The 12,652-nt window shown below is 42.3% G+C and overlaps 1 non-coding gene across 1 annotated transcript; it reads right to left on the bottom strand.

The window, feature by feature from the left end:
• Positions 1 to 4,152: 4,152 nt before the first annotated feature.
• Positions 4,153 to 4,236, bottom strand: Trnap-ugg. The gene has a single exon. It is a non-coding gene; the product is annotated as a tRNA-Pro (tRNA).
• Between the last annotated feature and the right edge of the window lie 8,416 nt (positions 4,237 to 12,652).

The following is a 12,652-nucleotide window of genomic DNA, read 5'->3' as shown; positions in this document are numbered from 1 at the left end:
CCTGACTGTAACGGCGCACCTGCCTCTAGTGTGTGATACTAATATTTCGTCACACTTGTTTCCAGTTCTCTTAAATTAGCTCACGTGTCCATTTCTGAGGGAGCAGGGCATTAACTGACCACAGATTGGCCAAGGGAAGTTGAGACCATGAGCAAACATCAAGGAAGTGGAGTAGTTTTAAGGACTTCATGGTAGATGTAATTAACAGCCAAATTAAACCATGATACATAAGGAACCCACTTGTGGAGTGAATGAGAATGGAAAATAATAATGGCTGCCTGCAGATTGTAGTTCACTCCTTCAACAAATCATGGTTTCGGTCAGTATGGTATAGCCGTCGAATGAGATCGTGCGTTGCCGAAGCAGAATCTGTAACCAGTTGTAGAAAAGAAGACAGAAGCATTGCACGGTAATGGTACAGGGAGTGACATTTATGAAAAACATCGGTGACGAGTGAAGAACAGTTCACCCAACAGTCACCCTACTTCTTGGTACCAACCAGGCTAATCTGAGAAGGCATCAACACATGAACAGAATGTACCGGTTGGTGTCACTATTACATGGGAGGAGCGGACGTAATCAACAAAGAGCGTATTCATGAGAAAGTGATCACTTGACGATTTCAAATATCCCCTGCAAGTATTGGAACTGGTGTTGATAATTCTTCCGGGTTATATGGCCATGGTCCATGGTATTCTTCTGTTCCTAACGTTTCGTCCAATACTACGTTGGACATCCTCAGAGGTATGGCTGGTCCTGCTGAGTCCTGCCGACTGACGAGTCGGGCGTCGGAAAGCGGCCTAAATACCGAGGAAAGTGGGCGTGGTCTATCTTGCACATAGTAGCAGAGAGAAAACTAGTCAAGGATAAAATATAACTATCGATAATAGTCCGTCATAGATAAAAATCACTTATCGTTTCTGTAACGCCACTGTCGATATCTCGCTTAATTTCAAGGCCTCTTCTTTTCTATTAAAATTGTCTTCATGTTTATAAATTTCAATAGCCTCCCTATACAGTCGTGGATAATAGTTCGTGGTAGCACTTAAAACTGTAGTTTCAGAAAACTTAACTACATGGTCACCTGACTGAAGTGCACGTTCCGCAGCGGCTGATTTATCTGTTTTTCCCAGTCGGCAAAGACTTTTATGCTCCTTTACCCTCGTATTCACACTTCTTTTCGTAGTACCAATGTAGACCTTGCCACAAGTACACGGAATTTCATCCACACCGCTAGATGATAATGGTGGCCTTCTATCTTTAACAGAACGAAGTACTTGTCCTCTTTTGCTGGTAGGTTTGAATACCGGTTTCACTTTATGTTTCAGCAAAATTTGGCCGAATTGATCTGTAACCTTACTAATGAAAGGTAAAGACACCGTATTCTTCCACTGCTGTGTACCATGCTTGTCCTTCGGCCTGCTGTAATTAGATCTTAACACTCTATTAATTTCTTTGTTTGAGTATCCATTCTTCTCGAAGGCCTGTTTCAGATGATTCAGTTCCGTATCCAGATGTTCCGGCGTACAAATCCGTTTTGCCCTGTCCACTAAACTTTTGATTACACCTCTTTTTTGTTGTGGGTGATGATTGAAGTTCTTATGTAAGTATCTATCAGTATGTGTGCTGTTCCGAAACACTTTATGTTTTAGACTGCCATCGGTCTGTCTCATGGCTAACACATCGAGAAACGAAATAGCCTGGTCTTTTTCCACTTCAATGGTAAACTGAATTTTAGGGTTTATGCTATTAAGATAATGAAAAAAATCGTCTACAATGTGTCCAAACCACGAATGTGTCGTCTACATAACGATACCAACAACATGGTTTATTATTTGCTTTATTCAAAGCTAATTGTTCAAATTTCTCCATGTAAAAATTGGCAATCGCAGGACTCAACGGGTTACCCATGGCAACACCATCCACTTCCTCATAAAACTCCTCATCCCACTGAAACTGGCAAGATGTGAGACAGTGTCTAAAGAGAGCGGTCAAATCTTCAGGGAAAACTTCCGTTACGTGAACCAGAATTTCATTGACCGGAATCATAGTAAACAGAGATACAATATCAAAGCTGACCAGAATGTCTTCAGGAGCCAAGGTTAGAGCTTCAATTTCCCAATAAATGACGTGAATCCCTCACATAAGAATCAGTCTTACCAATGTATGGTTGTAGAAGAGTACCTAGATACCTAGATATTTGATAAGTAGGGGAATCGATCGCACTAACAATGGGTCTCAGAGGGAGATTTATTTTGTGAACTTTAGGTAAACCATAAAGTCTGGGACACTTAGCTTCACTCCTTAGCAAAACGTTTTTAGCCTTCTGTGGAATGGAAGTAGAAGACTTTTTCAAGGTATTAGTTTTCCTCAAAATAACAGCCGTCGGGTCTGTTCTAAGTTTATTGTAATGTCCCGCCACTAATAGATCCAAAATCCTACTTCTGTAGGCCTCTTTGTTCATCACCACAGTGGCATTGCCTTTATCAGATGGAGGAACAACTATCCCTTCGTCCACATTTAAATCCCTGAGGGCCTTTCCCTCCTCCTTAGTTAAATTACTCTCCAATGGCTTAATATGGCATAAGACCCTTGTGATTTCAAAACTAATTGCATTAGCAGTTGAATTAGGAAGGGTTCGAATCCCTGCTTCCACATTCACAATAAGCTCTTCCACTGGTGCATGCGAAGGAGTAATCGCACTCAGCAGGACCAACCATACCTCTGAGGATGTACAACGTAGTATTGGACGAAACGTTAGGAATAGAAGAATTCCATGGACCACGGCCATATAACCCGGAAGAATTATCAACAACAGTACCATCTGGTCGTGAAAGCCTTCATTGTATATGGGAACTGGGTTTAGGAATTTTACATTCATGGCACTGTCCCACAAAATGCTATATATCTTGATACAAGCAAGGTCAACTAAGAAATTCCCTAACCCGGCCAAGGATCCAACAGATTGCTGAATGCCGTCCAATCACAGACTTATGAAAGCCATGGAAAATTGCGGCAACCAAGTCTTCCGTAACACAAATCTTGGTCTGCTTATCCCGCTTGCTCTAATAACAGAATATTCCCTTTTGCATGTTATATTCGGCAATGATTTGCCGCTTAATAAATTTTGTTCAGTCTTAGACAGAGCAGGGTCTTGGTCTTGATGGTGCTCCAAATTACAAAATAACTTATGGACCATGGTTAGTACCTCAGCAACCCAAGCTGGTTCCCTTATTCCCTGTTCCTTATTGTGGTGACTGCACCTCTGCTCGAACATTCGACTCAGTGCTTCTGCCATAGCGGTGTCGGTTCCCCTAATATGCCTGATGGCAAAGCGAAACGCAGAAATGCCCACAGCCCGCTGGACAATTCGTCCCGTGTTCCTGGGCCGGCGAGTACCCAACTTAAGGCTTGGTTGTCCGTTTCAAGACAAAGTTCCCGGTGATCGACGTCGAACAAACTTTTCGAGGGGGAACACCACCACCAGGGCCTCACACTCGTAAACATAATATTGAAGTCCTACTGGTGAAAGGGACCTTGAAGCGCACGCAATTGGTCTACGTTCTCCCTGATTTCCTGGAAGAGTACCGCAGCTATACCCAATTTTGAACCGTCGGTCTGCACGACAAAACAGATATGCGTAGTCAGAAATGGCTAGCACTGGACGGTTAATCAGGGAGACAGCTGTGACACCCTGCACTCAAATGTCTGATTCTTCTTATGCATCTGGTTCAAGGGGGGCCGCTATCTGGGCAAAATTTGGGATGAACTTTCGTCGTTCGCTGTCATAATGGACCGGACCGCACCCTTCTTGGTCTTAGGTACTCCTTTTTTGATCTTCTCGGGTCTGGCCAGCAGAAACCAAATGATCAGGGGAATAAAACTCCTACTCAGCTAAATTAGTTCTCGAAGGCTCTACAGTAAGACAAGTGGCAAGAAAGTGGCTCGAAACCTCATCCAGGTATTGTAAATGTCGTTGGAAGGTAGTACTATAAATTGCCATGTCATCTAAGTAGTAACAACCTGATTTAAATTTTACAAAAATGGTTCAAATGGCTCTGAGCACTACGGGACTTAACTTCTGAGGTCATCAGTACCCTAGAACTTAGAACTACTTAAACCTAAGTAACCTAAGGACATCAGACACATCCATGCCCGAGGCAGGATTCGAACCTGCGACCGTACCGGTCGCGCGGTTCCAGACTGTAGCGCCTAGAACCGCTCGGCCACTCGGGCCGGCCTTTAAATTTTACATCCCCCAATATTATGTCCGAAGTCTGGAGAGAACAGCAGCCCCAATTCATAAGCCAAATGGTACACGGATAAATTCGAACATAATACAATCCGGACGAAACGCTGTCAGTTGTCTAGAATTTTCAGTCAGTGGGATCTCGTGGTAAGCCTGATTAAGATCGAGAATATAAAAAAGAACGAGTACCAGAAAACCAGGTGAAACAGTTGTGCAAGTCGGACAGCGGCACAGATTCTAAGACCAACTTCTTATTTAATAGCCTATAATCAACAACAGGTTGACACCGGAATCACTGACCTCAGGATCACAAACATGACCTACCTTACACTTACATCATGCACAGTAACGCTGTTTTTCCCTGTGACCGGAATACACTGGCACAATTCGTAGCTCTTTTTGGGGTAAAATTTAAAAGAAAACATCCTACCCACATAATTCATGATAAAACGACTAAACTGAATCCAGTCGCAACACAAGACCATTAACGCAAAAATGCTTGACAATTTCGAATTGGACGGGCCAAGAAAACTCATAGCTACCAGTCAGAGGCAACACCTGCCTATTGGCAGTACGACCTCCCTGCAAGACCGACTTTAGGCTAGGAAACTCACAACTGATGCGACTGAACATATACAAGTAATAATCAAGCAGTTAAAGGATACTGCCTGAATCAATTAAAGCACACACGAATTCATGGTTTACTGCAGCACAAACAAGGGGCAAAAGTAAATTTACAGAACGTCGAATGCGGCTGCAGCATTAAATAGGAGATTTAAACTTCAACGCACCCGCACGCTTTCGGTGTCAGCTGGTCAGACGCTGGTTCCGTGGCGCTAGACACCGGCTCACCATTAATCCAGGATCACCGCATCGGAAACACCACTTGGCTTTAACCAACGTGGCATCTCGACTACTCTCCGCGCCCTGTCCAACTCTCGGTTTTTGTGAAACGCACCTCGCACCTTCCCGCTTAGTATCGGTGAAACGAATCGAATCAGCCTGATGCACTAATCTGTGTAATTCGGCAAAAGTCACGGGCTTATTACAAAATATCAAGCGCGATCGGTCTTCGAGCTTAGCCGCTTGCAGAATACAGCAGTTTCGATCGCTTCCTCATCACTCAAGCTCCAAAGCCATAACGGCGTTACGAACCCCTTCTATATATTCCTGAAAGGTGCATGTGTGTGTTTTGGCATCTAATGGGCGCCCGACAGCGAGATTATCAGCGCCGTGACATTTATTGAAACAAACGAATGTGGATAAGAACTAAAACTGTCGTACAAACGTGCCCTCGAAATGACCAGACAAATCTCCCTATCGCACAGGCAATCTCACATGCACTAAAACCAGTGAGGAGGGAAGATCAAGAAAGATATAGAAAGTAAAACAGAGTGAAAACAAAACACAGAAGAGCTAAAATAACAACACAGGGAAATGTAACCGGCTGACCGCTTACAAAAATCTTGGGTGAGCCAGCCACTCTGTTGATACATTAAAAACATCTCCGCAAAATCCTGAACGGGGAGGTTATATATGTTGGTCAATTCATTTTTCGTATGTGGAGAAATTTATGCCTAACAATATTCTTCCTCAAATCCTGCACGGTTCCTTGATGCTGTAACACTTCCGCAAGGATAGAACTTCACCGCCCTTTCGCCAGAGGATATTATGATTGCAGAAAAACTGACGACTGACTACACGTTGCTGCACCCCCACATTTTGTTTTCAAGCAAGACGCCAATAAGGCAAGGTTTATTAGCTTCATTATAGAACCACCTCCAAATGAGTGCGTGCAGCAGCTTGCTAGTTGAAATAAACTTATTGTTTACATCCTAAACACAGCCAGCCACACGGTTCAAGATCGCAAACTGCCGTTAGCATACCGTCTGTAATCAACAAGGCTAGCTGTTGTCTTCTTTAGCTCATAAACGACGTCGTTTGTAATTTCTAACGCAATTGTTTTTAAATGGTGACAACGACCTAGGCCTAGTCATAGCGCTATATTTCTTCATCATACATTAGTTTACGAAAGAGTATACACAAGGGTAAAATATTACACCGGCATAAGGCCTTGTAAGAAAATTTGCGTATGGAACTCATTATATGAATGTAGAAAAAGTATATGACGGAATAACACCTGGAAGATTCTTGTACATCATACTAATGACTGCTGTCTTCTATTGCACAGTGTAGTACGAATCAATAAACGGCAGTGCATTGATTATTTAGTCGCTGAAAGGCTAATTTTTTTTTTTTTAAGTTTTTGCAAGGCACATATACGCAGTGGGGACCAGCACGACCAGTGTGGTAATGAAATAAGCCAATGGGCAGTACTGTTGACATTTTGCCAAAACACTCCGTACACATGAGGTTTGCGACAACAGTGACGGTTGAGGCACATAGAACCGCTAACACAGCGACAAAGTGTGACTCGGCGTGAAGTAGCTAGCTCAACTGTGCTTCATTCCCCAACATCTCTCCTGCCATTTACCAAGGAATCGGAGAAAAGTATTAAAACGAGACATCCTGTAAACAGAAAGTTAAAAACATACTCCCCTGCCCTCTCCCCTCCCAGTCCACTGTATCTCCAACCGTTCACAGCATAGTACTCCTTACCTCAGTCACAATACTAAAATTCCAAGATGACGGAAACAGAACAATTCTCTCATCTTTCCAACCAGTGAGAGAGTAATATTTAAATGTCCACCTGTTTCCCTGGGCTTGCCTCACCCCCCCCCCCCCCCTTACACCGTGCAAGCGGACCCTGGTCCGATTCCCGGCCGGATGGGAGATTTATCAGCGCTCGTGGACTGGCTGTTGTGTTGTCCTCATCTTCATTTCATCCTCATCACCGGCGAGCAAGACACCCAGTGTGGCTTCTGCTGAAGTAAGACTTGCACTTGGCGGCCGAACTTCCCCAGATGGGGCCTCTCCGCCAACAGCGCCACACGCTCATTCCCATTTTCTGTAATATTTAAATGACGTGTCAGAAATGCAGTAAAACATGCAGCCTACACTTGAAAGTGAAAAATATTCGTTATGTATTTGAAAGTCAAATATATGCATTATTTCCAATAGAAAATGGCATTCAAGTTACACAACTTACTTAGAGAGGGAATGTATCCTTTATAATTTACCTCTATTTCTTCGGACCAGTCACAGAGAAATAACAAAATTGCAATATGGTGGAAATAGATGAGCTTTGTTCTTTATGCCCCACATAACCTCCAGTGAATGCTAAAAGGTAAACATAAAACATATAATGGTAAATGGTAAATGGTAAATGTGGTACCATAAACACTAAACATTAAATACTACCATAAGTGATAAACGCTAATGAGTAAATGCTGGAAGCTAATCGTAAACAGTAAATGCTTGACTTTAAACACTGAACAGGTAACTCTAAAAGCTAAATGGTAAACACTAAATGGTAAGTGCTATATGGTAGACAGTAAATGCTGTATAAATAACGGTAAACACCAAATAGTTAACGCTAAATGGTGAAAGCTAAATGATGAACGCTAAGCGCTATTGCTATATGCAGTTATAATTACAGATCTCTAGAAATTTACGACAGATGGAAATGGTATTTTAATTATTTCTGTGAAACACAGTGTTGACTGTATACATTACCATACTTCCGTAATAATGTGAAAAGTGATTCTAGGATTACAACTATGCATCATTTATGTACAGACGTATTTGTATATCTAAACCTCTAAGCTCCAAAATACTGTACAACCTTGTATTGCCCCTTATCCAAAGTAATAATTTCTTCTCTTCCTCTCTCTCTCTCTCTCTCTCTCTCTCTCCCTCTCTCTCTCTCTCACACACACACGAAAATACGCATACAGACACGGGCGCAATCTGTTTCATAATTACTTCATTATTTTATAATATATTAGTGAGGAATAAACAATAAATTGGAAAATTAACAATTTTACAATATAAAACTTAATCAGATAATTACTGCAACTACTGTGGAGACATACCAATCTTATGGACATTCTATATCGTTTTCCACATCTTTCTCAACACTGTCTGTTGGCCGGCCGAAGTGGCCATGCGGTTAAAGGCGCTGCAGTCTGGAACCGCTGGACCGCTACGGTCGCAGGTTCGAATCCTGCCTCGGGCATGGATGTTTGTGATGTCCTTAGGTTAGTTAGGTTTAACTAGTTCTACGTTCTAGGGGACTAATGACCTCAGCAGTTGAGTCCCATAGTGCTCAGAGCCATTTGAACTGTCTGTTGTAAGCAGTAGTTTGTTTTTCAATTTGAGATCATATTTAAATCAACCCCATTAGACAACCATGATTTCACTGCTGAATCTGCCTTAATAAAATTGAAACACAGCTGAACAGCATTTTACGGGCAAAGTGTGCACATCACGAATAACGTATCTTAATGTAGCTATCAAGCAGTTATTTATACTGGAACAGAAAGTCGTCTGCCATTCGTAACTACCGTATACTTCTAAAACAACGTAGTGTTCGGGATCGTTAAAGCACTGTCCCTGAAGTTATTGCCTTACGTGCTCACTGACTTCTCTAAGAGCTTTTAGCCTACCAATGATTTTATATCTGAGAAGTTGTTGCGAATATAGCAAGGAGTCACATAAATCTTGTTTTTAGAGATTTGATATTAACATCTCTTATCCTTGCATTGTATGATACTTTGTGAAGGGAAACTGTCATTTTTTTCACAAAAAAATACCGAAGAACAGTTTTAAAATTGACTGTATCTGTCTTATTCCCTCTTACATGGCATTCTATGCACACTTTACCACCGTTGAGGAAGTGTTGTTTAGCGGGACTGATGGTCGAAATTCTTCATGGGAGGTATACCTTGCGGCCCTTCAGATGAACCAGCACCATCTCTGTCCTGAATGTCGGGTGCGGCCACCCTTACTCCCCTGCTGACAGTGTTACTATGTGAACTACACTCCTCGTACTCTTAAAGCTCTCCTGTTTCGTACAGGTTCCACACATGAGCAATATTCTAGAATTGGTTTTGATAGGAAGTGCAGATGTTGTACTAGGTCAAATACTTTTCGGAAATCAGGAAATACCGCATCTGTCAGACTGCTTTGGCCAAAACTCTGACCATATCACATGGTTAATGTGTGAGCTGGGTCTCCCATGTTCGATGTATACAGAAATGATGCTGGCTGGCATGAAGTAGGTCATTTTGTCATTTTGTTCGAGATATCTCATTATATTTTGGCTCAGGATATGTTCTACATGCTACGAAAATTAAAGTGGGGTAATGTTTCTGGGTTTTTCCTTTGTTGAGGAATATATGAACTGGAGTTAAACATTTTACCTTTTGCTTCGGTAGCCTAAATTTCAGTTCCTGTCTCACTCACGTGTGACTGTACACAAAAGTTGGTGTACAAGAGTTCGTTTCCAATCTTTACGTTCTAAGTAGTTTTCGAAGTAGGGATTGCATAACATTTCCAAGGATGAATTGTCATGATCGTTTCTACCAAAATTGTAATTTTACAATTGGGTTGTTGCATGACCAAAATCTCCATCAATGATTACCGAATGATTGGGGAACTTACGTGCAAACAAATGAGGTTTCCTCTGAACTTTTCGCATACAATAGGACGTGAATCTGCTGGTCGATCGAATGATACAATTGCCATTTTGCCTAATAAAGAATTGTGCGATCAGGACTTCTCTACATTTCAAAGTTGTGCCAAATCTGAATGGTCGCCTCCCTCTACTGTGGAAGTATTTCTACACAAAGTACTGTATAATGAACTCGGCAACAACTGTCTTTGTTTTTATTTGTGTAAGGCCTTGGTCCTCTCTCTATCCACTCGGGTCCCGCCAGCGGAAACCAAATACCAATAAGAGAAGTCTTCTGCTTAGCTAAATTAATGTTGGAATTCTAAACGGCAAGACCAGTGGCAAGAATTCGGCTCAAAAACTCCTCTGGGTGTTGTAAATCTTGTTGGAAGGTAATACCGCAAACTACAACGTCACGTAAGACTTAAATTTTACATCTCTGGAAACGTTGTCCAAAAGTCTAGAGGGAACAGCAGCTCAAGTTGATAAGCTAATTAGTACACGGATAAATTCGAATAAATTCCAATCCATACATAATGCTGTCATCTGTCTACAGTTTTGGCTAAGGGGGTCTGGTGGTAAGCCTGATTAAGATCGAGAATAGAAGAAAAACGTGTATCAGAGAACCAGGTGAAACAGTGGTGCAAGTTGGATAGTGGCATAGATTCACGAACAAACTTCTTATTTAATAGTCTACTCAACCACCAGTCGATAACCGCATTCTTCAACCATTGTAACTAGAAAGATAAGAGAGGGATAAGTTGATGTAGGAGACCTAATAACCCCGTCACAGAGCATCCGCTCCACCAGCTGACGCAATATTTTCATTTCAGGTGGTGTCAATCTATATGGGGGTTGACGCACTGAAAATCGTCAGCAAGGCAGATCCTATATTTTGTCGTGTTGTTAACACCTGATTTGTCAGTTACGGCATCCGGGAACTCGGCCAGAAGGAGCAGCATGGCCTCAGCCTCACAATCACCAAAATGACCTGCCTTAAATTTACAATCCTGCACAGTAACGGCGTTGGTTCCTTTGACAGGAAAACACTAGTACAACTTGAAGTTTTAGTTGGGGTAAAATTTAAAAGAAACTTCCTTTCTACATAATAGAAGACAGAACCAATACGCTGAATTCAGTCGCCGCCCAAAAGATCCTTAACCCTCAGCTCACAAGGTGTGGTCTCTCAATGGCGTGAAAATTTTCGAACTCTCTCTGTAAGTTCAGCTGTGATGGAATGCTTCTATACTGTTCCCAACCCTCCATAGATTGCCAACTTTACAATGTTTTACAGTCGGTTGCGTCATTGCGTTCTTTAATTGTTTTTACACATGTTACTGACAGGTGTTAGGGTCTCCTAGATCTCGCCTCGTGAACTAAGTGCCTGTTTTCTTCAGTACAGTGTATTACAAAATTTGGTCGCAGGAACGTGACACTTGTAATTTCCTCGAGTCTGATGAAATTGTTACTCGGTCGATAGAGAAATGTGTCATTGATACAGGTCAAGAAAGAGACGAAAAAGATGATTGTACAATAGCCAGTGATCACAATTCTGCTGTGGAACAAGAGCATTATTCAGAGGAAGAACCTCAGGAAAACTATGGCGGGGATTTGTTTCTCCAATAAAATACTTAGTGTGTCAGTTAAAGTCAAATGCAGTTCCGTAGAACCCAGCATTTAATATTCATCGTTGGGACTGCAAGAAGGAGGCGTAGGTTATCTTTGATCAGAAAGACTCCCGACGTATAGTAATAAAATGGTATTTATTAAATATGAAGAAATACTCGACTTAAATGATGCTTCTTCTTGTGAAATGTCCAGCACAATCATACGTTTGAAATTATTGCATGTCCTGTAAAATATTAAAGTTCTGTCTCTATGCCTCTGAGTGATGCCCATGTAGAGTCTAGAAGTGGCCTATGATGCCTTTGGAAATGATGGACGAACACTGCAGCTAGTAGACTCGCCGGTAACTGGAAGCTTCACACGACGCGGTGCACTGAAGAGAACTACCTGCTATGCCTGCTATTGCTTTCTTCCCCCTCTTTCTGGCCTCCAGTCCCTCGGTAGGTCCCTATCAGCGGTTTTTATTCTACATGAGTGCGCCATCGTTTCCAGTGTTTTTCTTTTTCTTTTGTTTTGTTTTGTTTTCTTTTCTTTTCTTAAGTGGCTCGCTCTGTGTGATTTTTATACTTTTAACTTGTACAGGGCGACACAAGAGGATAGGGGTATCGAGTCAGTGGACAATGTACAGGGTGTGGATGTGTTCAAGGAAATGAAGAAGGTGGGGTAAGGTGTCATAGACGATGCGCGTGGGTGACGGAAGGCGTTGTGAAGTGCATGGTGTTCCAGGATTTGGAAGGCTTTATGGAATCTGAGGGGGGGGGAGGGGGGTGCGGAAATCCAAGCGACACTGGCATAACAAAGGATGGGGCGGATCGAGGACATGTATGTGTGAAGGATGATAGAAGGGTGCAGCCCCCACGTCCGGCCTGACAGGTATCTATTGTGGGCTTTGTGTTGGATCATAAGGAGATAGGGAGTCCAGGTTAGGTCGCGGTCAAGACTGAGGCCAGTGTATTTTAGGGTAGGAGTGAGGTGAATAGTACGATCATAAATAGTTAGGTAGAAATCATGGTGATGGAAAGAGGGGGTGGTGCAGCCAATGAAGATTGCCTATGCCTTGGAGGGGTTGATACGAAGGAACTATTGGTTGCACCAAGCAGTGAACTGGTCAAGGTGAGTTTCGAGTGTACACTGAGATCTTTTCCTTTGAAGGTTAAGATAAATGGCGAGAAGGTGGTGTCATCAGCAAATTGGAGGAGATA

Source organism: Schistocerca americana, chromosome 3 (assembly GCF_021461395.2).
Source record: "Schistocerca americana isolate TAMUIC-IGC-003095 chromosome 3, iqSchAmer2.1, whole genome shotgun sequence".
Taxonomy (NCBI): domain Eukaryota; kingdom Metazoa; phylum Arthropoda; class Insecta; order Orthoptera; family Acrididae; genus Schistocerca; species Schistocerca americana.
This window is presented reverse-complemented; position numbering and strand designations above follow the sequence as displayed.